The 27,907-nt window shown below is 52.2% G+C and overlaps 2 protein-coding genes across 3 annotated transcripts in view; one reads left to right on the top strand and one right to left on the bottom strand.

Moving 5' to 3' along the window:
* IMMP2L (inner mitochondrial membrane peptidase subunit 2) overlaps positions 1-27,907 on the bottom strand; it is a 596,245-nt gene that overhangs the window by 277,815 nt on the left and 290,523 nt on the right. The window lies entirely within an intron of this gene.
* Positions 20,248-27,907, top strand: part of LRRN3 (leucine rich repeat neuronal 3) — a 34,001-nt gene continuing 26,341 nt past the window's right edge. The window contains exon 1 of the mRNA XM_028525638.2: positions 20,248-20,756. The gene's annotated coding sequence lies outside the window, so the exon portion shown is untranslated. The remainder of the gene's footprint in view (positions 20,757-27,907) is intronic.

Genomic DNA, 27,907 nt, shown 5'->3' with positions numbered 1-27,907 from the left:
TTTGTACGTAACACAGCCGAGCGGGGCAAAAAGACAGGGTGGGGCAGGGGGAGGTCCCCAGGGCTCCCATGGAAAACAATGCAATGCTGAATAAATAGTAACACCAGAATACACTCCGTGGTTCGTGTACTCACAACCATGCGGCTACTTTTCCCCACCCCGCACAATCCAGCATCTCACAGCACAGATTTATAGGTTGAAAGGAAAATAGTTTTAAGAAAAGTAGTTTGCATTTTGTCAAAAATATAGGACTAGGTGTAAAAGCAGAGTGAGAAGAATGCCTAACAAAGAAGCCTCTCTTTTTTTGTTGTTGTTAAAAGAATTATATAGGTTTCAGGTATACGATTCTACAATACATCATCTGTATATTGTATTGTGTGTTCGCCACCCCAAGTCAAAGAACGGTGAATACTGAAAACAAAGCTGTAAGTTCCACCAGGAAAAAAACACCAAGTGCTGTGGGACTGTAATGGGCTGAGGGTTCCCCCTCGAAGGGGACGTCGGTCCCTCCGTGTCCCGCAAACCGTCCCACCAGAGTGCAAAGGGCACTGCCCAGGGCTGCCCCCTGAGAACGCCACTGCAAGCAGCGATTTGTGTTCGGCCGATGCAGAACAGGGAAATAGTTATACAAGGAATATGGCTAGAGAGAGGTATCATTTATTCATGTATTGGTGAAAGATAAATGGTACTTGTCTAGACAGCAACTGGTGATCAGAGACTTTTCGATTAAGCAAATAAGGAAGACCAGCAAAAAATCTTAGCCAGGTCAAGTGGTTTTGCAAATTAGACTTTACAACTCGGCCACACTGAGCCTCAGTGGGAAGTACTAATTGAGTGTAAAATGATTTCCCGGTTGCGTTCGGACCGCAGATTCGCCGGGTAATCCCCAAAGGCTCGAGCCAGCCACGCCGAAGCCGCGTCGGGCGGCAGAGATGGCGGTCGGCACTCTCGCGGAGCCCGTACACTTAAAGATGGGACCAGCCGCCAGGTCTTAATTATGTGTAAAGATAGACATGTGACCTGGCTGGCGTAGCTCAGTGGATTGAGTGTGGGCTGCGAACCCAAGTGTCACAGGTTCGATTCCCAGTCAGGGCACATGCCTGGATTGCAGGCCACGGCCCCCAGCAACCACACATTGATGTTTCTCTCTCTCTCTCTCTCCCCCTCCCTTCCATCCCTAAAAATAAATAAATAAAATCTTTAAAAAAATAGACATGTCTCCGATTTTTAGTAAAGTAATTAAAAAGAATTTATTAGATAGTTTTCTTGACACTACTGTTAATTCAAGTGTGTTGATTTAAATTTCATATCAGACAAAAAGTCATGACTTTAAAAATATTTCTGCTTTTTAGTTTTAAAATAATATGTTGTGTGTTATTATAAGTTTATAACCGATAAAGAACGCTTACAACTCAACAACAAAAGCCCAAACAACCCACTTCAGAAACCAGGCCAAGGACTTGAATAGACAGCTTTTTCTCCGAAAAATGATAAACAAATGGTGAGCAAGCACATGGAATGATGTGAAACGTAGGCATTCAGGAAATGCAGGCTGTAAAGGTGCCGGTCCATGCCCCCTGGGAGGGCGAGAATAAAACCACGGAAACTGGGAGGCGCCGGCGAGGACGGAGAGAGCTGGCGGGGACGGAACTCGCTCAGCCCCGGTAGAGGACTGCTGGGTCGCTCCTGGAGAAGCTGAACACAGAGTCACCACGTGACCCAGCAACTCCACTTGCTGGTGTACAACCCCCAACGTTGAAAACGATTTTCAAACAAACACTTGTGCATGAATGTTCATCGCGCCATCATTCACGACAGCCAAACGGTGAGAACAACTCCAAGGTCCCCACGTGGATGAATGGACAAGAAGCAAAACGTGTTACATACACATGAAAGAATATTGTCCAGTCACACAAAGAATGAGCACAGATGTAGACTACAATGGGGATAGGCCTAGAAAACACTTGCCCAGCGGTAGAACCCAGACACAAGAGGTCACCTATGGTATGATTCCACTTTAATGGAATATCCCGAGTAGGCGAACCCTGAGACAGGAGCAGGCTGGCGGCTGCCAGGAGCTGGGGGGCAGGGAGCAGACGGAGGGAACGGCTGGCCGGTGGGTGCTGCTCCCCTCGGGGCTACGGGGAACGGCCGCTGGACGGCGGCGGGACGGGGACAGGCGGTGGCCACACCACTCCGTGAGTGCGCAGGACACCGCCGCACTGTGTGTGGTACACCTTGGGGGGATGGCTTTGGAATCACGTGGATTTCCGTTCACTTGGTCAGGGTTACAGCAGACTTCTCGGGACTGCGCTGACGGTAAGTGCCCACGCAAGACTGGATGGGGTCATGACAATGGGCGGACGGACACTTTAAAAGGAGGACGGACTGCCAAGTCTCGGACAATGTGAGATCACCATGAATAATGACGGTGACAGCTCCCAGCTCCCTGTGGGGAAGGGAGTCATTAGGCCTTCCTGGTACTAAACAGGGAGGGGGAGGGAAATCATTCCTGACAACAGGACGCCAGCTAATAACTGTAAGAGGGGCGGCGGAGTTACAAATGACCCTTCTGCACATCACAACAGCACTCGATTCAGGTGAGAGTCGTCCCTGGACACTGAAAGTGCCGCACAAGGGTTGACAAAGATAGAACATTTCCGCTACATACACGATCAAATTCATCAAAGTGAGTGCGATGGTGAGGAGACCTGGCCCTCGCCACCTTGCCTCAGGGGTCAAGGTCGATATCACCAAAACGGCAGCAAACTGATGGTCTCCTGATATGGTGTACTGACCTTGTATTATTGTCCAGATCTAAAATCCCCAACGCAATCATTAGGAAACTGTAGCAAAACCCAAGATACGGGACACTCTACAAAGTTAAAAGGAAAAGTCAGTGTCATGAAAAACGAAGGCCATCAAAAAAGACTCGACGACTCCAGGTGACATGTGATGCCGGGCTGGACCACTGGTTAGGACACAGTGCTGGCTCTAAAAAACAGTATTGGAACGACGAGTAAAATTCAAACATGGACTACATATTAGATAATAGCACCGTACTGATGTTAAAGTCCTGAATTTGATGATTATATTGTGATTATGTAAGAGAAAAGCCACTTAAAAAGGATTTAGGGCTAAAGGGTCTTCAATCTGCAACTCACTTTCAAGTAGGTCCACAATAATGGTGGCAATAAAAATGATGAGCACGTGTGCACATGCACATATATGCAGTCACCTACATGCTGCACACATGTATGTGAGGAGGAGAGCTCAGATTACCATCCCAGAAGATGCCTCTTAGGGACACCGGTTATTTTGAAGAAACAAAAGACTCAGAAGAAAACAAAACCTTTGCTCTTGACATCACTGCCTAAAAGATTTCAGACAGAAGACGTGCTCCCAAAGGGAGCTGTCCCTGTAGGTCACTCCAGTGGCGCACGAACCAGGTGTGACAGACGGGGAGGAACCCCCGCAAGGTCCCTCCGATCCAAGCCCTCTCTGTCTCCCACTGTGGAAGATGCCCCAGCGCACAATGGTTCACAGAACACGTGCTCTCCCGTCCCCATGTGAAGTGACCCCCTGCCCTTTGAAGCCCCAAACCATAGCCCTCCTCCCCTTCTCCCTAGTTAAGATGGCATGTGAGCCTTCCCAGTGGGCTATGTCCGAAATCTTTAGGGTTCATATTCTTACAGAACCCCGACACGTACATAAGTCATAAGTTTGGTCACTTTCTCTTGTTAATCTCGCATGTTAATTTGATTATTAGCCCAGCTGGAAAACTCTGAAGGGTAGAAGGCTAATGAGAGAGAGACAGAGAGAGAGAGAGAGAGAGACAGCGCTCAAGCCAAAATGTTATTCATTGTTGAGAATATTTAGGAATTCATCATACTACTTGCAACTTTTCTATAAGTTTAGATTCTTTGTCAAAATTAAAACCTAAATTTTAAAAAAATTGTGTTTCTGAGATCCGTTTATCTTCACTCAGGCCTGCGCGCCTGCACAGAGCTGAGACCATGTTCTCAGCTATGTTCTCTCTTAACTGCCGTTTTCCCGTTAAAAACGTGGTGAACTGAAATGAGAAATCCCATTTACTTATCAAGTCTAATTGCTTACTGGTGCGAGATTATTCCCTGCGGCTTTGCTTTTACTGCTATTTTGGGTCTGCTGTTAGGACCCCCGATGTGTGATGAGTGGGACTCCACCCCTCCCTTGGGGGCATCTTCTGATAACTGTTTCTCGCTCAGATGGAGATCCCCCTTCGGCGTTTCCTCGGTTGTGCGGCCAGTGTCGCAGCAGGTCTTGTCACTCGGGGCGATAAGTGCTCACTTGTGATGGTCTGTACCCCATCTTACTTTCATTGTTCAGCGCTGGCTTCTTTGTAGGGAAATTGGAGGAAAAACACATTATGTGGAAAGACATGCGTGTTTTTACCGGCTTGGCCTGGCCTGGCATTTGGATCTAGGACAAGGTCAAAGCTCTGATCATGTGTGTGCAAGAGACACTCCCTGGATTCTACCTGGTGAACTTGACTAGTCTTTGTTGGAACCATAGCCTCTCGAAGCTAGAACGGACCTCAGAGACAACCAGCTTTAATGATCTCATTTTATGGATACAGAAACTAGGTCCAGACGCATTAACCCAAATGAACACATTAAATTGAAGCTGGAGCTACAATGAGAAACCGGGTCTATCCACTCGCCATCATGCCTCATGAAGCAGTTTAGGATCTTTCTTTTGGCTGACCACCTCTTTAGGTGTTTGAGAGAAGGTATAGAAGACTAATTTGCTTTTTGCAAACAGTACACTTGCAATAATCTTAAAGCTGAAAGAGCTTTATTTCTTAAGGTTTGGAGCAACACCAGCCAATCTTGGTCCTGTGTTAAATACCTGGGCACATCAAGCACACCCTTGTTGCTCCCGGTTCCGGACACAGTTCTGCCCCAGTGCATGCCCCTGACAGCTAGGTGGAAAGGGAGTCAGCTCACGGAGATGTCACACACACAGGCGCTGCTAGGAATTGATGTTCTGACATTCTAATATTCTTGCAAAAGGGGCTTGATTACAAAAGGAGAGGCTTGCAGAGTCCCAGTCTTCCTTAAAATACAAGGTTTTGTCCTTCCCGAAACATCTGAATATCTGTTTTTTCCTTCCACTTCCAGTTCTGGCCAAGATGGCAATCACGTATGAAATCTCAGCAGTAATGATAGTTTTGTAGTACTCTGTGCTATAAAACCAACCAAACAAAACCCCGGAAACAGGGACTCTGACTCCATGAAGGCGAAGGGTAAGAACCGTTCTATGGGGTGACGGAGACCAAGAGCCAATCAGGGGGCACGAGGCCCTGCAAGCCAGGACGTGGGGATGAGGGCTGCAAGGTACCATTCTCAGAAGTTTCATTGTATTGGGAGCAGGAAAATTGAGATGTATATTCTAAAAACCTTGTTTTCAAACTCCTAAAGGTCTTATTAACATACGTCATAAATCTACATCAGTGGCCGCCAAGTCGACGGCCAATATTCTGTAGCACCCCAAACCACAGGGGCCTCTCCCACAGCCACCCCCTCCTTCCTGGGCTCCCCAACACCAAGCCCAGAGTGTTGGAGAGGCTTCCTTTCTCCTGGTCGCTCCTTCTGCCCCAACTCAGGGGGCTTCTCCCCTTTGGCTCCACAGGAAGTGACCCTTGGGGCAGATCTCCAGGCCCCTCCACCTCCTGGGCACGCCTGCCCGCGGCTCCCCTCTGAAGACACACTGAGGACTTCTGAACCCTTATTGCGACACTGACCTCTCCTCCAGGCTCCAAGGCCCGACACCCCAAAGTGAGGCGGCCATTGTCCTACTAACAAGCGAACAAAGACAGACTCACTCATCTGGAATGCACAGAGGGGAGAAAGTGCTGTTTTAACCGTTATCTACAGGCAGTGGCGTTGTTTCACCTGGCCATTCGCTTGCGAGCTATACGAAGGTCAAACGAACTGAATGTGTCCTATCTAGTTTGAACATGGTCTCGTCTGCTCATATTGAGAAATCCCTCAGGTGACATGTAATTTCCCCCTAGGAAAGAAATACACTTGGTTCTTCCTGGAGCCCCCGCCCCACGACGTTGGTGGGGAGGGGGTCCCACGGCCTTCCAGATGATTCCGTGCGTACACTCCATGTGGCCCACCAACCAGCTGAGGCCAGCCAGCCACCACTGACCTTCTCCAAAAACCGGAGGATGCTCGGTGGTGATTGAAATGTACATCGGTTCCCGAGGACGGCAGGTGTGACAGCTGCAGGCAGCCAGGACTGCTGTGATGACTCATGGTGCCTGGAGACCTTTGGAGAATTCCCCACTAAGAGAATGAAATACAAATATAACCACACAGGCCTGACACAGCACAAGGCTGCTTGACAGACAGATGTGACTCCGTCCTCTCGGCGTGATGTCATCCCTCGTACACACACACAGAGGCTATTTCACAGAGAGTGATGGGTGACAAGGAGACGTGGACAATGCAGGAGCTGGATGTTGAGTCCAGTTAACCATTTGCTGTTTCCAATCATGTGGCGCTCGATCAAGCCAGGCAAAGGGTCACTGATAAATGATGAGTTGGCTGTGTTTCTCCTCTCTGACAATCCGGTTTGGTCTCCTCTCCGAAGGCTCACTGTGCGCAGCACGAGCTGAGTACCGACAACGCCAAGGCACGCACAGCCTGACCTTTGCCTGACCTTGACAGCATAGCCAATACGGGCCATGTGTACATGCAACTGAAGTCAGAAACTCCACAGTGAGTCCCAGTGTCGGGATTCTCTCGTCACTGGCTCGACGGCGGAAGTGCTGACAGACACATGGAGGAGGCAGTTCACAGCCACCACCCCCTCTGATCAGAAACGGCTGGCACATCAGGCTGCTCGTTTCCAGATGGAGTGAAGACCTGTCCTCAGAGCCCGTGAGGGTGGAGCCACAGGATCGGTGACCATGGACTTCCACCGCCTTTCTTTGTAATTGAGGGCCCTTTTTTAAAAAAGATTTTATTTATTTATTTATTTTTAGAGAGGGAAGGGAGAGAGAGAGAGAGAAACATCAATGTGCAGTTGCTGGGGATCGTGGCCTGCAACCCTGGCATGTGCCCTGACTGGGAATCGAACCTGCGATGCCTGGTTCGCAGCCCGAGCTCAATCCACTGAACTACGCCAGCCAGGGCTTGAGGACCCTTTAAATGGCGTTGGGACACAATTAAATTCTAGAAAGCAACTCAGACTATTGGCATTTCTCAAACTTGGTCAGGCAGGAAATCTGAAGGAGACAGCTACTTGAAATATATGTGTACTAAAAATGCACAACTGCCAATACATTTGAGTCAAGTCGAAGAAAAAGGAAACGTTAAAAAAAAAAAACCCAAGACTTTCTGACAATGCTGCTGGCTTTGATGTCCATTAATTTTCCACTTATTGACCTTTAAGAATCCACGAAGGAAATAAACGTATCAGGCTTGTGTTTGGGTTTCCGGCTGGTCAGCAGCGTTAGCCACAGGTGTTCCCAGGGGGGACCCGAGCACTTACTTCCGCCCACAGGGGCCACCCCCGGAGCACAGCTCCAGTCGGCCCCGGAGTCCAAGGGTAACGTTTGGTCTCTTGTTTCCGTGAGGACAAGTCACCTCGCTGCTAGGAGTGTCAGCTAAACAGCAAAACACCACGGAATCCATGACTGCACGTGCATTCCTCCTTTGGAAACTAATTGCTATATGGATGCATGGAAGATTCCAGGAGCTCAAAACGGAGCTACTAACGCCTGCACGGCCTTCTGCTCGGGCTGTCCTCACATTTAAGAAAATGTCAACTGCCCCTATCAAAGAATGGGAGCGACCATGGTGGAGAGTATGTTGTAAACAAGGTCCCTGCAGCGTACTTTCCAGGGAGAGGGAGAAAGGAAGACATCTGACTTCTCACCAGGAGCAGGAAAGCAGAGCAGGAACCTTCTAGAAGCAGTGTTTCTTCCTTCAAAGCTGCACTGGATGCTGCTGAAAGAGCCCTGAGCACCAGCTTGCAGTGTGGCCATTCTGAATGGAACAGAGACAATCTGGAGGCTGCGCATGTTGAAGTCTGATTCCGAACATTTTTAAAATTTTTTTTATTGGCATGGAGACGGCACTATACCACTTGGTTAACAAAGCCCAAGGAAGCAAACCTGGATCTCCGTGAAAATCCGCATCTGACCCTCCCTGCGCTCTAGGGCGCACTTCTGAGGGAGACCCTCGCGAGAGCAGGAATTCAGAACAGGTCAAAGAACATCTGCTTTGCTTATTTTCATTACACGGAAAAGGCAGAGGAATTTGCCTCTGTAATACCAAAATAGCCCGGAATGCGGCAAAAATACACGCACCTTCTGTCTCCTGGAACGTTGTTACAGTGGGATGCTTTGTGAATGCTCGGTGGCACTTTCAAACATTTCTTTCTCCCCTCCTTCCTTTCTGGGCTCCGTAATGCGATCCTCACGGTTTGAGCACTAGACTTCAAATGAGAATCTATTCAGAGCGCGTGCAGACAGAATGAGCCGTTTCCTTAGCAATGGGGACTGTGGGGGAGCCCCCGCTGCCCCAGGCCAGCCAGCCAGGGTTCTCCCTACCCTGCAGCCTGCACGCAGGCTCAGGCTCAGCTGGCAGGGAGCAGTCCCCGTCCCCACCCTGGGAGAACCCCCAAATCTGAATATTCATTGACTGTTGTGCTAACAAGTACCCTTTACAAAAGGCTAAGGATGGAAGAGTACTCTTACCGCTGAGGGTTAATTTACTCATTTTCTGCATCGTGTCTGTGGAAGAGAATGAAAGATACCAGGTTGCACAAAAGGGACACGTGGTGCTTTCATGGGAATGTATTTTAAAGGATTTCCTTGCCTTCCACACCTAAGCCCGTCTCATCCCTTTTCTGTCTCCGCCTAGAGACCTCGGCTTCCCATCTTCCATTTCCTCTAGAGCGATCACCTTTGCTGAAGCTCTGAAATTCTGTTGTTAGGAAAGTCTGTACATTGTGCCTTTTTATGGTCACAAATATATTTAAAAAATGAAACGTAAAGCGGTTTTATGTATAGCTATGTGCAAGTTTTATGTATGTTACCTAGTAAGCCATTTATTTTCTTATTTTTAGGACGACACACTTAGCTGACTTGTTTAATAGAGGGGCACGATCATTATTCAGCTTAAATATTGACTCTAAAAGTCACCCCTATCCTAGAATAAAACCAACATGAAAATCTTAAAAAGTTATCTGAGTCGATGCCACGCCGGCCTTGGAGGACAAGAGTTTCGAGATGCGCCCGCGCTATGTTGGAGCCGTCCGATTAGAAGGCAGGAGTGCAGGCAAGGACGTCAGAGTGAGAAGAGCGAACCGCAGCTAGACCGTCGTTGGTGTCCTCCTGTGAGAGCGCCGTGTGAACTCAGTTACAAACAAGCAAACTCAGGAAGCTAAAGTTTTCCCGGAGAACATGCAGAGGGGAAAATGAGGGGGTCTCACACGGCATTTGAGGGGGAGAAACCTGTAATTCCGCCCGAGCTCCTCACCACCTGTTGACTGCAGAGCGGGCGACCTCTCTGAACCCCGTTTCCTCCTCTGTGGAGAAGGGCCAATGCCTAGCGGCCTCACAGCACTGCCGAGGTAAAACGGGTGTACGCGGCGCTCGCCCCATTCCTGGGCTCCGCACGTAGTTAACACTCAACAAATGCTATTTATTATCATTCGAGATACTTTCATAATGGCAGCACGCATAATTGCTTGCGTCTGAAGAGTGATATATACTTCACATTCGGATCTATTCCACCGCCCTTTATGGATGGTCAAGGAAAACCATTTGTATTTTCCTAGACAACTGCAATCATAAATGTAACAACAAGATTTAAAATATTAAGCTTGTACCAAACAGAACACCGCTCCCCACCAGTGACAAGTTGTCGTGACAGGATGTTGTGACAGGATGTTGTGACAGGATGTTGTGAGGTCTTCTTTCTAGAGTCTGTGACGGGCCTTACCCCCTCGGGGCCACCGTCCGCACCCCCGGGCCTCCGTGTGAACCAAGCGGGTGCCTCTGACCGGTGAGCCACAGGTTACGGCCATGGCTGGCACACGAACCAGGGCAGAACCCTGATGTCAATCTGCACAAGTCTACGGGCCACGATGGCAGATTTACAGACGGAACGCTGCTGTGTTTAAACCGCTGCGACTTCCCCATCAACGCTACTCCAGACCCATCTGCCCACATACTCGGGCAATACGTTGGGTCAGCCCCTCTGTACCGCGGGCACAGAGGGACAGCGCCCGTCCCAGCTGCTCCCGGCAGGGGCACGGATGCCCCGCAGGAGGGAAGGGTGGGCTGAGGACTTGCGGGTGTGAACAGCGGGAGGGCTGCCTGGCTACAGCAGCGCGGGGTCCTGGCTGTGAGGGGCGGGGCGGCACTCCCAGCGTCCTCGATGGTGTCGGTGAAGACCCAGAAGAGACAAAAACCAGCATGTGCTCGAGGGCAGCAACTCGTGATGTGGCTGGGGCGACATGGGACCAGGTGGGGGTAGGCCTGGGGGCCTGAGAGCCAGGTTATGGGGTGTCAAATACTTTTCTGCTTATCATAAGAAACACATCAGTGGTGTTTTTGTTTGTTTTATTTTGTTTTGTTGGTTTGCTTTGTGTTTTAACACTGGATGATCTAGAAGCTGGCCCGGAGATGAAGTTGGAAGTTGGAAGCAAGTGCAGCAACCGAGACATGAGAGGACGGAGACCAGGCAGAGGGAGAAGATGGTTCAAGAAAAGGTGCAGCTAGCCCTGGCTGGTGTAGCTCAGTGGATTGAGCACGGGCTGCGAACCAAAGCATCGCAGGTTTGATTCACAGTCAGGGCACATGCCTGGGTTGCAGGCCACGGCCCCCAGCAAATGCACATTAATGTTTCTCTCTCTCTCTCTCTGTCTCCCTTCCTTCCCTCTCTAAAAATAAATAAATATTTTTTTAAAGAAAAGGTGCAGAAAAAATCAGCAGAAATTCCTGACGGGATGGTAGATCCGAGATGTAAAGCTGAAGAGGAAACCAAAAGACCCTGAACTTCCCTGGGTAAACAGGCAGGACTACAGCAGCTGAAGCAAATAACAAAGAAGTAAAAACCAGTTCAGGGGAGCTCAAAGGTCAGCTGCTCACACAGACAGTGCGCGGTGCCAGGGGCCCCGTGCGTGCAGAGCGACGAGCACCATCAGACAGCGTGGGGAGTGGGAAGCGTCCTGTGAAGGGGCGTGACATGGATGGCTTGCCATCGGGCCCCGGGGAGCCAGAGGGCACGAGCTCCCGTGGACACTCGTGGACATGCACGGGCAGCCCCCCACATCCTCGGCCCTCGGGCGTGGGGAAGGGAGTGTTCTCCAAGCCCCAGGGTCAGAGCAACAATCAGGTCCCAGAAGGAAATTAGAGTTCGGCCGGAGGAGGAAAAGGAGGAGGCCTGGGAGACCGAGGAAAGGACGGCAGACCTGCTCAGCAGAGAGGAATGGGAGAGTGAGGAGACTGGGGAGGTCTCGTGCGGACGCAGCCAGGTGATGGGATGCGAGTGGATGCCAGGGCCTCCTCCCGGGCATGGAGAACAGCGCGTGGCATGAGGGGCAGGCTGGGGAGAGCCCTGCCCCAAACGTCCAGTCGCCCACAAGCACAACAGAGGGCCACGTTGCAGACAGCGGCTGGACCAGGGATCTGATGGAGGCGGAAGGTCACAGGGCCTTGATCTCAGCTAAAGGCCGAGGACAGCAGGGGACAGCAGAAAGGACCAGGCTCCGGCCACCATGCCCGCTGGCTGTGCGGCTGGGCTGAGAAGCAGAGGCCTGCCGGCCAGACCGCACCACCGCGCTGCAGACAAACCCACGTGAGCGCTCGTGGGTAATCTCATCGGGTGACGAACAGCACAGCGCTCAGCACAGTGCCCGGTTCAAAGCTCAGGCTCGGCACGAGCGGGCCTCTGACCCAGGCTCTGCCACGTACAAGCTGTGCCGTGGGAGGTCTTCATCTGTGATCATCTGTGAGCGCAGCAAGATCTGCCTCCAGGAAGAGGTAAGAAACGAGAGCCGCTGGAGTCAAGTGCGTACCGAGCCCCGGGCCTGGGGCACAGCACCCGTGCGTGACATCTCACGTTATTGCGTCCTCACCGCTGCTGGACTGCTCGCCTTCCCTTTCCCGGGCAACTTCTCCTGGCCTCCGCCCTCCAGTTTGCAGGGGAGGGGTAAGAAGGAAGAGAAGACTTTATCCACGGAGAAGCGGATGGCCTGAGCAGTGCCGGCCAGAGATCTTCCCCCCACGGTTCTCAAACTGGAACTGAGAGAAGGGACAGTCCTGTCTCCGGTGCAGAACTGAGGCGAAGGACTTGGGAGGTCCTCGGTGGCCAGGCTGCCGGACACGTGAAGAGGGAAGAAACCCAACACTCCAAGGGATGCAGGCAAGGGGGAAGAGAGGGGTCTCCAGTGTTTGAGTCCACGGCCAGGTTGTCTCCGAGGCCCAGCTTCCCTCCGTCCAGACGAGAGCCCGCGAGACTGCACGTCCCCAGGATACCTAGCACGTAGGGTTGACCTACGTTTAACCTAAGTTTGTTTTAAACCTAAACTAGTTTTAAATAGGGAGGGACTGTTCCCTCACGGGCGAAAAGCATCCTGATCACCACACAGACTCAGTATGGGCAGCTACTCGCAAACTCCAAACAGAGGAGAAGGGCGGGGGCCGGCCCGCTTTCCCTTGTCCTGGCCCGCTTGGGTCTGCTCTAGCCACAGCAGAGGTCACTGAATGCCACCGACAGGCCCCCCGAATGCTGTCCAGTTGTCCAGACACATTGGACGTGATTTCAGCATTCCTCGTACTTCCCAGAACTTCTACCCTTTCCAGCTCCCGGAGTCAGAAACCCGCTGATGCAGAGGCTGAACCCCGGGAGATCCGGGCCTGAATAAAGCTCAGAGTGATCATCAAACAAGGCGGCACCCCTCAAAAGTAAATCTGTATGGAGCGCTGGCTATGTGCCCAGAACCACCTCTACCTCATCACCCAGTCGGGTCATTTCCGAAGGTGGTCCAATGACTCAAGATCTGAGCATCCGCGCCCCCCACAAGTGGCCCTACCAGGATATAGTAGGATGATAGGGTGGGGTGAAGGTAATTCTGAGATTTAAAGCTGGAATTCCAGCTGTGGCATCAGTGTGGGTGACAACCACAGAAGTCCCCACCTCCTCTGCCACCTTGCTGGTGCGGTGAGAGGCCTCCGTTCCGGAAGACCCCAGCCCCACGCTGAAGGAATGACGCCACATCACTGAAGGAGCAGAGAACTCCAGCCCGGACCTCCCATGCTCTCCTCCAACGGACAGGCGGCCATCAGCCAAGAAGGGCATCCCGTCACCTCTGCTCTCCCATCTGCTGGAGGTGGAGCAAAGGTGACACAAAACACTCGTGAGGATCCAAATGACCCTTCAGCCGCTGGATGATGCAGTATGACTAGATGCATAAGTAGTTTACTGACAAGAGAAGTTTGCCTTCTCTTGCTCAGAAATCACTGCCTTGACCTTTTGCTTAAATATAAACTGATAATTTTCAGTAGCCACCTTTACAAAGAACCCACATAAAAGCAAAAACAAACAAACAAACAACAACAACAAAAAAACCCATGCAACAGATTCTGCGCAAGAACTTTGGACACAAGGCAAAATGTCCTCTCATGCCATCCTGGTCCTCAGTTTTTTGTCTAGAACTTACATACCATCCTGGTGCTCGGTATTCAATGTTTGCCTAGAACTTACACGAACCCAGCTGCATCTAATATGTGCCAAGGAAAGAAGGTGAAGAGAGGAGCGGCCAGCAGACAAAGGCCACACACGTCAAAGACTGTGTGTTCTTCCACCAGCAACGGCTTCCTTACGAATGACCTTCAGTGCAGCTGACGTCCCTGATCTGACCCAACTTACCCTGTGGCGGGAGGTCTTTTAGCAACACAGTGATCCTCTGACTTGACCTCAAATGTTTGCAACAAAACTAGCACACTGAAGAGAGTAGTTAATTACTCCTCGGGTCACCCCCTGAGGTTTAATGAACCAAACACCGGCCTTTCACATGCAAGCTGCACTGAATCGAGCATGCCAGGAGCAAAGAGGACCCATTTCTTGCCTTCAGGTTGCTCACCTTCTCGGCACAGATAACCCCTAAATGAGATACGTGTGTAACAAGAGAAGAGGAATATGATAAATGTGACAAAATAAGCGACATGCTACTTTTCATTGAGAGCAGGGGGCTTCTTCCCGGACGGGGGTTTCACGCAGAAGCCTGCGGAACTGGCGTGCTCGCTCACAGAAGGAGCAAACAGGCGAGCATGGACCACGCAGGACCCGCTCAGGACAGGCTGAGGCCCCGGGTACGGCTGCAGGTGGCAGGCGCTGGGGTTGGGAATGGCGAGAATGACAGGACAGCCACATGGGCCACGTACCAGAGTCTTAGTGTGACAGTGGTCACACCAGTCAGCCTTGGAGGCAGACACACTTTGGTTTGAGTGCCAGCTCCCGTGAGCAATGAAAGTTTTTGCACACTCAGCCCTCAGTTTTTCTGATCCATACAATGAGACGAATAGCTACCTAGTATTTTAATGGGGAGGATGGACTGAGACAATTCAGGGAGAACTCTTACCAGACTCGTAGGCAAAGAAGTGCTCCATAAAAATGCTGTCTACTGTTGTTGTTGCTGGTTTAATTATTAAATCATGGAGGGAATCGAATACTAAGTTAGGTATTTTACTAAATTAGGTATTTACTAAATTAGGTTTTTACTAAATTAGGTTAGGTATTTTACTAAACAAGATGGTGCCAGTTACAGAAGTAAAGTTCTATTGAAATGAATTTCATATCTTATCTTTAAAATACTAGCCATTATCTTTATTATAAATATACTAATACATATTGACTGTAGGAAGTTTGAGAAATACGAAAGAAAATAAAACCCCCCTACAGCCCATAAAAGGTAACTACCCCCAATGGTTGGGTATAGATCCTTTTTTTTTTTTTTAAAGAATCTTTTTTTTTTAAGATTTATTTATTTATTTTTTAGAAAGGGAAGGGAGGGAGACAGAGAGAGAGAGAGGGAGGGAGAGAAGCATCAGTGTGCAGTTGCTGGGGGTTATGGCCTGCAACCCAGGCATGTGCCCTGGCTGGGAATCGAACCTGCGACACTTTGGTTCGCAGCCGCGCTCAATCCACTGAGCTACGCCAGCCAGGCCTGATCCTTTTTTGATATACTTCTTTTCCACTATTTCTGTGCAACTTACAAACTACCTGTCTCTCTTGCTACTTACCTATCTACCAACTACATATACATATGTTTTTAAAATCACTTTACTGCTTCTCTACTTCCATGGCTAGGGAAGCAGTGAAGGTCAGCCCTCTGAGAGAAAAGAACGGAGGGATGCAGAGACAAACCCGGATGGGGGCTGGGTCTCCAGGGACAGACCCGGGGCCGAGGGGGAAGGAGGAAGGAGTCTAACGAACAGACACACGACCGGGATTATTGCCTCCTCGATTTCTGCCATCTTTCTGAGTCCCGGCTGAGAATCTCCTCAAGTGGCGAAATTACTCCCCTTCCACAACTGCGGTCACATCCCTCGTTAAGAATGAGACCTGCCGTGAAATGAGAAACCCGTCTTTCCTCCGATTCTACTTTTAAAGACCCCGTGAAAAGGCAGACGAGGCTCTGACCCAGCCTTGTTTAGTGCGACCTTCCCACAGACAGCCACCGCCGCTCCCCTCCCACCCTGGTTCCCACTGAAGAGCCCGTCTGCTGTCAGAGTTACACCCCAAAGGACCCTGTCACTGGAGAGCCCCCCCCGCCCGGGGTCAGCCCCTCCTCATCGGCGGCCACACACGCTTATTTTGCTTTCCGGTGACCGCGGCGCATCCTCCCCTGCTGGGCACCGCGTGTCTCCGGAGGTCCGTTTCTCGGATCGTGCCCGTCATGGAAATTCTGTCATCAACCACCGAATAAGCAAAACGCACGGTCTCACAAATGGGAATCAAAGTACCCACTGTCCAATGCATAGAATTCATTCCTTTAAAATAGTGTTTTATTTTTAGCACGCTTGTTGCTGACTGCGTCGAATCTGTTGGCTCGGTCATCGATCAAGCATTTATTTACAAATAAATATTGAGCACCTTGTGCAGTAACAAGAGCCAAGACTCTGTAGGCAGCCGGAACTGAGTTCAAATTTTAGCTCCATTATTTCATCGTTTGGGGATATGGGGCGAGGGACCTAATTTCTCTGAGCAGGTGTTTTCTACACAACGGGAAATAAAAAGTTGTGAAGTGTAAATAACTTTTGAAACATATAGTTTTGATTCAACAAATGTTTTCTCCTTGTTTTTATGTGCTACGGAGCTTAACGATGAATAAGAAATCAATGCCCTCCAGGAGCACCTTATAAGCTAAAAAGGGAAATGATTCAAATTATAGAGATAATTAGACTACGTTTAAAAAGTGATTAGTGATTGATGAGATAAAGGATGCTATTTGGGGTCAAAGAAGCAGCATATCTGGGTAGAGGGTCTCAGAAGACTCCGCAGGGGAAGCAGCCGTTGAACCAAGCTGACCGGCCCAGGACTCGGTGGACAGGCGAGAGGCAGGCACCTGCTGTAAGGGGTACAAGGGGCTCTCCAAACGCAGGGGACAGGTGCAGCAAATGATGCCGAGGCGATGACAGCGACGACGGTGACCAGGACAGTAACGACCACAGTGCTGGTGCCGAACACTCCCTCCAGCCGAGTGTGTCCCGGGCACCGAGCTACGATTTTACTCACACGCGCTGCCTTCACCCTCGTCGTGACCCTGGGGGAAACTGAGGGGCAGCGATGTCACGTTCTTGCTCAGGGTCACAAGGCTAGGGAGTAGCCAGGTGGCACTCAGGGCCAGGCAGTCTGCCCTTGAACTCGCCCTCGGAGCCGCTACCCAGATGACTCCCTGACAGCAGCAGCAGCAACGGAACGCACTGCCCAGGAGTCCACGAACTGGACTATCTACCAACCATCTTCGCGAATTCATAACCTCAACCTTAAATCAATGAATAGATACGCACTTTACCCCTGTATTTTCATGCCTGATAATGAAGGCAGAACCCTTTCAACATCACTAAAGGACTGTAATTATTCATTTACGTTGTGCAATCATTTCAGCCATTGTAATCGGAACGGGCTACTCATTCGGGAAACCCTGCCGGCATTCGCTGCAAGGTAGCCGACAGGTACGTCCAGGTATCAGAGTGCATTTCCAAGGGTAATCTTCTCTCAAGGTTCAGTAGATCATAAAGAAAAATACTTGAAAAGGAAGAGAAAAGAGGGGGAAGAAAAGAAGAGAAGGCAGAGATCTGTCAGTGAGCCAGGAGGTGGGAGAGGGCGGCATGGTGGGAAAAGTCTCGGAAGACCCGGGGGCTCTCATTCCTGCTCCCCGCCTCAGCTGCGGGGCACTGGAGTTTTTTGTGTGTTTTTTTTAACCTTCACCCAAGGATATGTTCGTTGATCTCAGAGAGAGAGGAAGGGTGGGAGGAAGAGAAGCATCGACGTGAGAGAGGAACATCCCCTGAGTGCCCCCTGTACACACCAAGACCAGGACAGAACCCGCAGCCTAGGTGTGTGTCCAGACCGGGGACTGAACCCGCAACCTTTCGGTGCATGGGACAAGGCTCCCACCAACTGAGCCTCCTGGCCAAGATGGGGCGCTACAGTTTTAAGATTCTCTGGCTCTGATTTGATGACCCTTGACAATCGTACAAATTCAAAAGCCCTGCAATCCGTATTCAGTCACCATTTAATGTCTCCATTTGATACTTCATGAAGATGCGATGACTTGGTAAGTTTCTAACATGTCTTTTGGGAGAGTCACTTCTCATATTTGCAGTAAACGAGAGCCCTGGCGGACAGGTGCCAATCACCGGAAACACCGGTTTCTACTAAGCTGCTGAAGCTCTTGCAGCAAAAGGAAGCTACGATCAAAGAACACGATTCTCACCCTTTTTCATACCCAAAGCCAGAGTTGTTTGCTCCCACGCACTGGAGGCTCACTCCTAATGTTCCATGGCCTTACGTTTGTAAAAACAAGTATGAAGCCTTTTGAATTTATCATAGATATGCCTACATCAAAAAGACACTTGTAACAAAAGTAATCTCACTCCCTAGATGCCAAAAAAGGTAACCATTTAGTTAAAACAGTGCCCTGTGATATGGCAGCAGGTAGCATTTAGAATGTCCTGCTCTCACAAAGTTAAAGCTTGGATATTTTTTGATTCCTGGAAGAGACTAAAATTTTAAAGATTAGGTATGATAGCTGGTTTCATTTAGAAACCAAGAACGTAGCTTAATCACCTGTTTGATTATCACCACTTACCTTCATTACGAGAGTACATTATAATTGGTTTGATCGCTGGATTTGTCAATTACACAATCAATACCAATCAAGCAAAATGAAATGCTTAAGGAACCAATGGCAGGAAATGAAAAATTCTTCTTCTCAAATAATTATCACAATTTTAATATTACTGGTTCCTATGTGGAGATAAAATCCTGAAAGTGTTGAAGTGACTTGAAATACGCAAGAAATTGAAGCTGGAAAGAGTAAACCTGGGGGAGGGGCGATGAGGACGGTTACCTCCATTATCCGAGGGCATTTAATTCTGTGTGGGCTCTCGGTCACAACCCCCCCACACTCGACCTCAGGTCCCTAACATTCACAGAGTAATCGCCAGCGTCCCCGGTAAAGAATAAAAGCTTGCAGTAACAGTCTGGAATAAGGATTATCAGATTAATCAAGAAACTACATTGGTCTTGAATCTATTCATATCCCAAAGTTTGAAAGCTCTTTGAATACATTTTCACAGACGGAAAACATAAAGCGTTTGGAAACTTTTAAAAGAAAACCGCAGAGTAAACACATTCCGTTGTTAGAAATAACACATTGTTTTATTTCATTTTCTGGCATCGTGATCATCATAGCTGCAGACTGCTGGTCTGGGTCATTTCAGTAAACACTTAGGGAGGAATTAGACTAGAGGTTTTTCCATGCCCCAAGTAAACATAGGAAAACACAAAAGCGTCATTTCTTTCTACTCCACTAGAGGGCAGCCTCTCAAAACTAGGGCTACATCATGAATTTAGCCTATTTTTGACCTGTTGATAAATTAATCCCATGTTTCATTCTTCTCAATAACATGGTTTACTACTATGCTAATTAAGGTTGTACAACGAGCATGTTTAAAAATTGTTCACTATTTATTCACAGATGTTCCTTCAGAAATACACAATGTTAGGCTTTTCGGTGTTTCCCCCAATTTCTGATAATTCAGTAAGTCTTTTACCTAATTCAGAGTACATAGCACATTTTCCTGGAGAATATACATTCAGAGTTGATAGGTCTAAGAACAAAGAAAAATCGTTTTCTTGAGTATTTAATATGTTACAGTTGAAACAGTGCCCCAGAATGGTAAAACATACACCCTAAACACACGCGCACGCACGCACACACACACACCCAACACCCCCACAAGCTCCGGCTCCTATGTGGCTGGCAGGTTAATCGCATCACATAAGGAGAAGTGAGTGGATGCAATTGGAAATACATATTTTTCAAAACACCCCCTCATATGCCAATGTTGTGAACACGCTTTATTTTTAAAAATCTGGTCAACCCAGAGAGAAAATGCCACTGCTTTAAAAACAACGTTACTGAGCCGCACGCGCCTCTGCTGAAACCGGGAGGACCTCTGGCGAGGCGAGGGCCGCCCCGGCAGGCAGCCCCGGGCGGCTCCGCTAGCTCTTCTCCAGCGACGCGGCCCTGCCTCCTCTCCCTCCCGGAACTTCCCGGAGAAGGAGCTGGGGCCTCTGCGACCCTCCCGGGGGTGGGGGGTGGGGGGGGGGGGTACCATTTGGGAAATTCTTCTAAGTAGTAGTGTGCCCAGCTATTTTCAGAGAGAAAACAGTTTCTCTGAAAGACTGATAACCTAAAAAAAAAAAAAAAGAAAAACTTGTCCAAAAATTCCTCCCCCTCAAAAAAAAAAAAAAAAAAAAAAAGGGCGGGGGAGGAAGGGTGGGAAGAAGGCAGGGAGGTGGGGGAGGGGGGAAGCAGGAGGGAGGGAGGGAGGGAGGCAGGCAGGGAGGGAGGGGCGCCGATCCCCAGAAGATGTGCGAACCTGTTTCATTTATTTCATCCCAAGCAGCAGCGACACGGAACAGACAGGCCGCGGCAGCCAACCGGGCGGGAGCAGCCGCGAGCGCCCCCTCCCGGCGGCCCGGAGCCACTGGCTCCTCCCGGGCCGCGGAGGCGCTCGGTTATTAACGACCGCCGAGCTGGCAGCTCCGTGTCAGCGCGACAGCTGATGGGGTGAGCGCTGCGCCACTAGCCGGCCGCCCGCCATGGAGACGGCGAGCAGGCCCGCGGGCCCCGGGGACCGGTGCTCCCGGCGCGGGGAGCCCCAGCCGGCCGACTGAGCGCGGCTCCGGGACGGGCGAGGCCGTCCGAGCGGCGGCGGCGGCCCGCCTCCCTTCCCTTCCCAGCGCGGAGCGCGGAGCTGGAGGCTGGCGTGTGTGGGCGCGCGTGCACACCTACGGCACATGCCTGTGTGTACTCGATCACACACACACGCGCGCACCTCTTCACGCCCGGCAGGAGCACGGCCATGTGATCCCCGCGGCTCGGGAGCCAGGCGACCCACACGCAGGGGCGCCGGGGTGCCGCCGCGCTCGCCGCGCCCGCCGCTTCGCGAGGTAAGTTGGAGACGTGCCTCGCTGTGGAGCCGGGCTGCGTTTCTCCTCTCGGCTCCATCTGGCGCGTGCTTCCACGGCTCGGCTCTGCCGTGCCGCGCTCCTGCTGCCGGGATGCCGGGAGCCTCCTCGCTCCCTTCCACTTCCGAGAAGGGATGGACACGCAGGGGCCCCCGGGCTCCGCGCCGGCCCAGCCGGGCGCGATGCTCGCTTCCCCTGCGGGCGTTTCCGAGCCGGCGGCCCGCGGAGGACCAGTGCGGGGGTAGCGAGGAAGCGCGGCGGGAGGCGAGGGGCAGGGAGCGAAGAGGGGGCCGGGGAGAGGAGAGAAGGGGGGGGGCAGGGGGCGCTGGCCGGGTCCCCCCTCGCCCCCTCTTCTTCACGGTATGGGTGAGGGCCGGCGGAGCGCCCTTCGGTCTGGGTGTCGAAACCCATCCCCCCAAACGGGGCAGTTGTCTCCCCGGCACCCAGCGGAGGCAGGGGAAGGCGCCGCTGCCGTGTGTCCAGAGCTGGAACCCCGGCGCGGAGTGGGGAATGAGAGTGTCGCCCACAGTTGCTGACTGTCTGCCAGCCCACAGCTTGCGGCTTGGGGTGAACGACTTCCCCTGAATGACTCCCCCTCGCTGGTGGCTGGTCGGGAGGGACGGCGCAACCGTCTGATTGCTAATGCAGCTGGAAGTGACACGCAGCGGGCGAAGCCATCCGGGCAGGGCAGCCGGGAGAGTCCCTGTCGTCCCTGGTAATGAACAGCCTCCCCGCAGGGCGGCTTTGAGGCTGGGTTCCGATTCCAGAGGCTTGTTTGCCCGAGCCCACCGCCCCCTTCCCTCTGCTGGCACGGAGCTGGATGGCTTCACCTGCCCCTAATTTATTCCTTTTTAACACTATGTCCTTGTTCCCGAGCCTCGCATTTCGGGGGACGCAGGCTTGCGCGTGTGAGTAGGACCTCTCCAGTTTGGTGAAGAGGGGGTACTATGAACAATAAGAAGGGAGGAAGTAAGGGTGTGAAATATCCATGGAGAGGGGCAGGGTGCCCCCGGTCCTGCAACTGATGCTGCTCCCTGTTAGTTCCAGAAGCGATTCCTGGGAGACGGAGTTACTCTCAGTAAACGGGGGCATCCATGATTCATGGATGATTCACGGAGCGCGGTGGGGTTAATTCATGCCTCCCGTCTCGTAGCAGGGCGCCGCTAGCAGGAGTGCGCGTCCAGACAGACCGGGCCAGTTGGGGGTGCTCGCTGCCCCCTTTAATGGGCCCCGCAAAGACGCGGGCACCCAGGGAGAACGTGCATTCCGTCTCCGAGGCCCTGGCCTTCCTTGTAGTCCCACTAACCCAACAGTTAATGGAGTCGGCTTCTTTCAAACTGCAGGCAATTTTTTTTCTCCCTACGACTGTGATTTCTGAGTTATCATTGGTTCCCTGGCTTATGATAGGAGCCAAAAAAAAAAAAAAAAAAACACCCACCAAAAGATAATAACCAGCCACTTAGATCCTGCCACTTTCCCGTAAATGTGTCAAAAAAAAAAGCCAATTTACAATATGGAATGTAAGGAGCCAATTAATTCCAGTGACCTTTGTAAGTGGTGACAATAAAGCAGCTCTGACAGCGAGCCAGCAGCTTCGATTCCCCCCCCCCGCCCCCCCCCCCCCCCCCCCCCCCCCGTGGGGAGCGAGCAAGTTTAGGGAGAGGTCTCCGGCGCCGACGGGGAAGGGATGGGGATGGGGCTGAGGCTGAGGCTGAGGCTGAGGCTCGCGGTCCCGGCAGGCTGGCCCCGCCTGCCCCGCACGCACATGCAGCCAGTCTACAGAAAACACTCGGTGATTTGTTGCAGAGAGGAAACGCCGTTCCGTCTGCGTGTCTGCTCCTCGTTGGAGGTGCCGCGGTGGCCGCAGAGCCGCCCTGGCATTTGGAGGCGCCTCCTAAGTTCCTAGCCTGGGGGGGACATGCTTGAAGCAGACAGGCAGCCTCCCGGCTTCCAACTCCCGTCGCGTGCAGCACTGCAGCATCGATTTCAGCCTTTCTCGGGCCTCTTCCGGGGAAACTTTCCACGCCAAACACACGCATTCTCAGACCCTGCCCGGCCTGTTGTGAAACTGCAACCGGTGACACCCGGGAACAGCAGGTGCGCGCCGTAACCTTGGCGAAGCTCACGGGCGTGTATATCCTGGGTCACAGGGATCAATGGTGTGTCCATGGGAGTGTGAGAACTGCCATCAGTCCAGGCCCCCGGGGGGGCTGTCACCTGGTGCGTGTGCCGGTGAGTCTGGAGATCTGATCGGCACCTGCCCACGGCAGGTGAGGAACACGTGAGCACACCTGGGAGACGCAGCTAGGGCCTGCCCCTGCCGCCCCCCGCGCCCCCCCACCCGTCACAGAGCTACAACAGAAATAATCGCTTTCAGGCAAAACAGGCTTCAAAGGGACCGCTTTCCGGGGTGTCCCTTGTCACAGGCAGCGTGCTGAGTTAGAATGCTGACGAGTCCACGGAATGTTTTCTCTGGTTGTGGTTGTTGCTGTTAACGGCTTCATACACGGTATTCTCTGGGCCGGCAGTTTAGGGACCGATGAAAAAGGTGATTAACGTGTGATTCACTCACTGTATTTTATTCTTTCTTTGTTCTTTTTTTTACGCCTACTGCTTTTTTCTCCCCCTTGGCCACAGCATGGGGTTGATGTTCTGCTTGCCCACACCCCCTCTCTGAGTTTGCTCTGGGGGCAAACTGCTGTGTGACGTGGCCCTGTGACGTGGCCCTGTGATGTGGCCCTGTGATGTGTACGGCGAACTAAGTGGATCGGAAAGGTTGGAAACCTGAGTTAAGGAAACAACACCTCTGTAAGTTAGATGCCATTACTCAGTTAGTAGCCCCCGAAGAGGGTCACAGAGGAAGTGTGTGTTGACGAGTCTGAAGGCCACTGAAAGGAGGCTAATGGCACGCTAACAACGGGCCCCTCCCCGCGGCCTCGGGAAGGGCGCCCCCCCCCCAAGTATCCCTGGAGCCAACACTGCTCCAGCCAGTCTGGAGAAACACGGACGCGCCTGCAGCCCACTCTCAGCTGTTCCGTGCACACCTGGTTCTGGGGGTCTGACCACCTGTGCATCCCTCCTCGGTCCCGGGCAGTGAAGACGAGCAGACAAATGTGAGGCAGCGAAGTCCCTGGGCGGGCCACCGCGCCCCTCCCCGCCTCTTCAGATAAAGTGGTGTCTGCTGGGACACCTGGGCGGTGGGACAGGATCGCAGTGGTCCCTGAGGCCCACGGTGTCAAAGGAAATCAAATTCTAAAGCAAAGAAAGTAGGTGGGGCCCGAGGACAGGAAACGTCACAGGGAGAAAGCCCAGTGTTTTCTGTGACTTGATGGAAGGGTAGAGAAAGATCCCAGGAGATGTGACTCAGAGGCCACTGAGTCCAGGGGCCGCAGGGGAGACAAAGGCCCGTCTCCAACCCCAGTGGAGAGCTGTGGCGCCCACCACGCCACCCACCGTATCTGCGTACCTGTCAGGTGTGTGCATAGCTGCTTGCTGTGGTGTTCACTTCTCTTGGGCTGCGGGGGCGGGGGGGGGGGTGATACTCTTAAAGGTGCAGTCCATAAATGTGCGTTGCATAGCTTCAGCATAGGGGAATGGAGACGGGGAGCCGGTTTTCATGTAATGATCGAAGTGTAGGATGGAGAAGGACCTTCCTTCCGTGGTTGGCCCAATGCACTTGCCTCGCAGGCGAGGAGACCGAGCCCAGAGGCTGTACCATCGCCGCCCCAACCGCACAGCCTGGTCCCGGCGGCCCCGGGCAGAACCCCTTCCAGGGCTCCCGCATCCCCCCGCTGACATGCCACCCCCTCGGCCTTCCAAAGACGGGATTTTTCTTCAAAGAGGGGGAGCAAGTTCATAGATGTAGGCCAAAATACAATAAAATTTGTAGGAAATGTCTTTAGATACGCAACTACCTAAAAGCAAAAGCAGACATTCGACGGCAGAGGCGGTAACGATGGGTTGGGCATACGGACACCCGAACACCAGAAACACATCCTTCGTCTTTTGGATACGGTCCACTGTCTTCTGCCGTAAAAATTAGGGCCTTGCCCTGCTTTTAAAACACCCGAATAACAATGGTGCCATCGCTCTGCTACAGAGATCAGCTGCGGGTCATCCCCTGGGAGTTTTCCAGGAATTCTGGCGACTGCCCACATCCTCTCTGACGGGGTTCCACTGTCAGGCACCCCCCCGCACCCTCTTTCCGTACCGCGTCCTTCCCTGGACCCCTGCTTCCCTCCCACACCACACTCGCACTGGGGGGCTGGGGGGGTCAGGGGGGACAGCACCCCTCTCCCCTGCTCCGTCGCCCCCACCCCACCTCACCTCTTCCTCTCGGAAGCTGGAGTGACAGTCTTGTGGGCACCTCCTTCATCTCACAGCCCTGTTATTTTTTCTTTTTGGCAAATGGCTCTCCATTTCTAAATAAGCTCTCCCGATTTTATTGAAGATGGTAGTCATGAACTGCCTTAGAAACTCTGGGGAAGTAAGGAGGGATACACACACACACACCCAGCATAACTGTGAATATCTGTTTGGAGCGCTACCGTTCAGAGAGCACATCCTACCAGCCCGGTGAGGGAGGTGTGGTGATAATCAGCTTTGCCGGGAGACTGAGGAAAGAGGTTCCGTGAGGCCAGAGAGATACAGCAGTCAAGGGGCTCACGTGGGGAGTGCGGGGGTCTTCCGACGCCCCAGGCAGGCACAGCACACGTCGGCAGGGGCACTTTGGGAGTCTGTTGGCAAAGATGCGTCCCCGTGGTCCCAAACTCCCACCCTACGCTCTCACTCTGCGTGGATAGGTGTTCACAAGGAAAAATCTGTACTTCTTCAGCCGCAGCTAATGACATGCCCGAGTTAAACAAGACAGACACAACCGACATCTATTCTTGGAGAAGAAGGCTGCGCCTTGTTCTACCTCCTCACCCATATGTTTGTCTGACAGCATCAGCACTTTGATAAACAGATACTTGGCAGAGGTTTCCCAAAAACATGGATAAAACGGGATGAGGAAGTGACTCAGGCGCGTTCCAGGGTGCTGGAAAGTTCTGAACGTGGTCCTCAGAGTCACTGGAAGCCTAAGCACCACCACCAAGCAAAGTGTCCACGTAAACGCCATTTCTTTGTCATCTCCTTTCCAGTCTGTTTGTCTCGGGGAGAAAATGACACTCGAAATGCTGGTAAACTCATTCACATCGTTCTGAGGGCCCTGCCCAGGGCAGATTTTGTCTTTCCACAGTGACACTGTCCTTGGAATAAAGGAACACCCCCCAACTCCATGTTCTGCAGGCTGTTGTGTTGAGCTACTTCCAGAAGGGGGCGCATTCCACACACGAGCAGCTACTCTGCTGGGGAAGGAGTGCAGACCTCCCCAGTCCCCGCGTGGGCACCGCGAAGACCCAGACTCCCCAGAGACCCCCGAATCCATTCAAGGCTTAGCACCAGCAGGCAACTGTCTCCGTTTCCGGGGGCCTGAAGCCCTGGCCTTCAACCCCCCCCCCCCGCCACCCCAAGGGAGGAAAGGGGAGGCGGGGGCCCCTGACTTGCACAGGCAGGAGCTCCAGGGGCGGGAACGTGCTCCCCGGGGACGGAGCCCGCCCACGTGCCATGGCCACGCGATGGCCTTCGAAGCCCCCGGACACACCGCACTGCCCAACGGCATCAACCGTGGGGGGCAGTTTGCGGAAAATACCTGGAGGCCTCATTTCATTGTGCAGGGAGGACTGATCTGTGCTTACGAGAAATCTTCTCTGAAATTACTAAGTTAATAAAATGACTACAAGGACCCGACAGGCAAGCATGTCGGCAGATTCGTCCACTGGTGTAAAACTGGCTCCGCAATATCACACAGCCTCATAGCGCTGACGGATCGAGGCATTGAAATCACGCTGTCGACTGGCTTACAGTTCACTATTGTTAAGAAAAATAGTAAAAACCCAAAACACGTTAAAAAACAGACGTGTGTTCTCGGCGATACGATTCACACTGGCCTTCGTGTCCGTGGAACATTTTCCTCGTCACTGTATCCCCACGCCCCAGACTCCCTGGTCTTCTCCCTGTTTGCCAGCGGCGTCTCCAGGCTCTGCGTTTCGGTCTGCGTTTCCATCAGGAATCTGTCACTCAGAGACACCAGATGCCGAACGTGCCCTGCAAAGGGCACAGGGGACCACGGTGGTCTTTACGGAAATTTCCATCATCGGCGGGGGTGATTTGAATATGCCTCTAGACAGTGGATTCTGATGGCCACCGAGGCCCACAGGTGGATGATGCCTCCCACAGCCCCTGTCCCCGGCGTCGGAGACAAGACCACGGGGAGGAGAAGGCGTAGGGCCGAGTCTCAGGCACAAGGCTGTGTGGTGCAAGGGGCGGCACACACGGCGGGAGGGGAGGACCCACGCTACCGCCCCAGGAAAAAGAGACACGTGCTGAGCCTCCTAACACCGGGAAGCTCTGCTCCCAGAGAGTCTCGAATGAAAACCAGAGAACACGTCACTCTGAGACGTGGGTCTACGAGACGGTCTTCGTCCGACGAGGCGCTGGCTCGTGCGAACAGCTTGCACCAACTCACTCTCCAAACACACCATTTATGTCTGTTCCTCTAGCTGTAGTTTGCCCCCCACGCGCTTTTTACACAAACACCGTGGCCGCTCAGAGGGTCACAGGTGACGCTCAGCCAACTGTTTAAAGCCGGGGAGGCGTGTGCCAGACTGCCACTGCCTGTAATGAGCAAGCACACTCCGTGTAAATACCACCGTCCTGTTTTCCGTGTACATGACGGAGTGTGTCACAGCGCACGGCTGTCGGGCCAGGAGGTCAGAAAGGAATGAAGCCTGAAATGCGTAATTCAGGAACAGACCGTATGCAAGCAGAGGCCCGAGTGGTCCAGAGTGCAGGGCCTGTTGCGGACAGCCCTCTGCTGGCCCAGGGCATGCGCAGAACACCAGCAGGCCGCATGGACCACATGCGAGCACTTTGGGACCACCGTCATGCTAAGCACTTCCCATGCATTTCCTCACTGAATCCTCATAAGCAGCACATAAAGCAAGTGAAATTCTTTTTTTTTTAAATCCTCGCCCAAGGATGTGTTTGTTGATTTTACAGAGAGAGGAAGGGAGAGAGAGGTAGAGAAACTT

This window comes from Phyllostomus discolor, chromosome 10 (assembly GCF_004126475.2).
Source record: "Phyllostomus discolor isolate MPI-MPIP mPhyDis1 chromosome 10, mPhyDis1.pri.v3, whole genome shotgun sequence".
In the NCBI taxonomy this organism is placed as follows: Eukaryota; Metazoa; Chordata; class Mammalia; order Chiroptera; family Phyllostomidae; genus Phyllostomus; species Phyllostomus discolor.
This window is presented reverse-complemented; position numbering and strand designations above follow the sequence as displayed.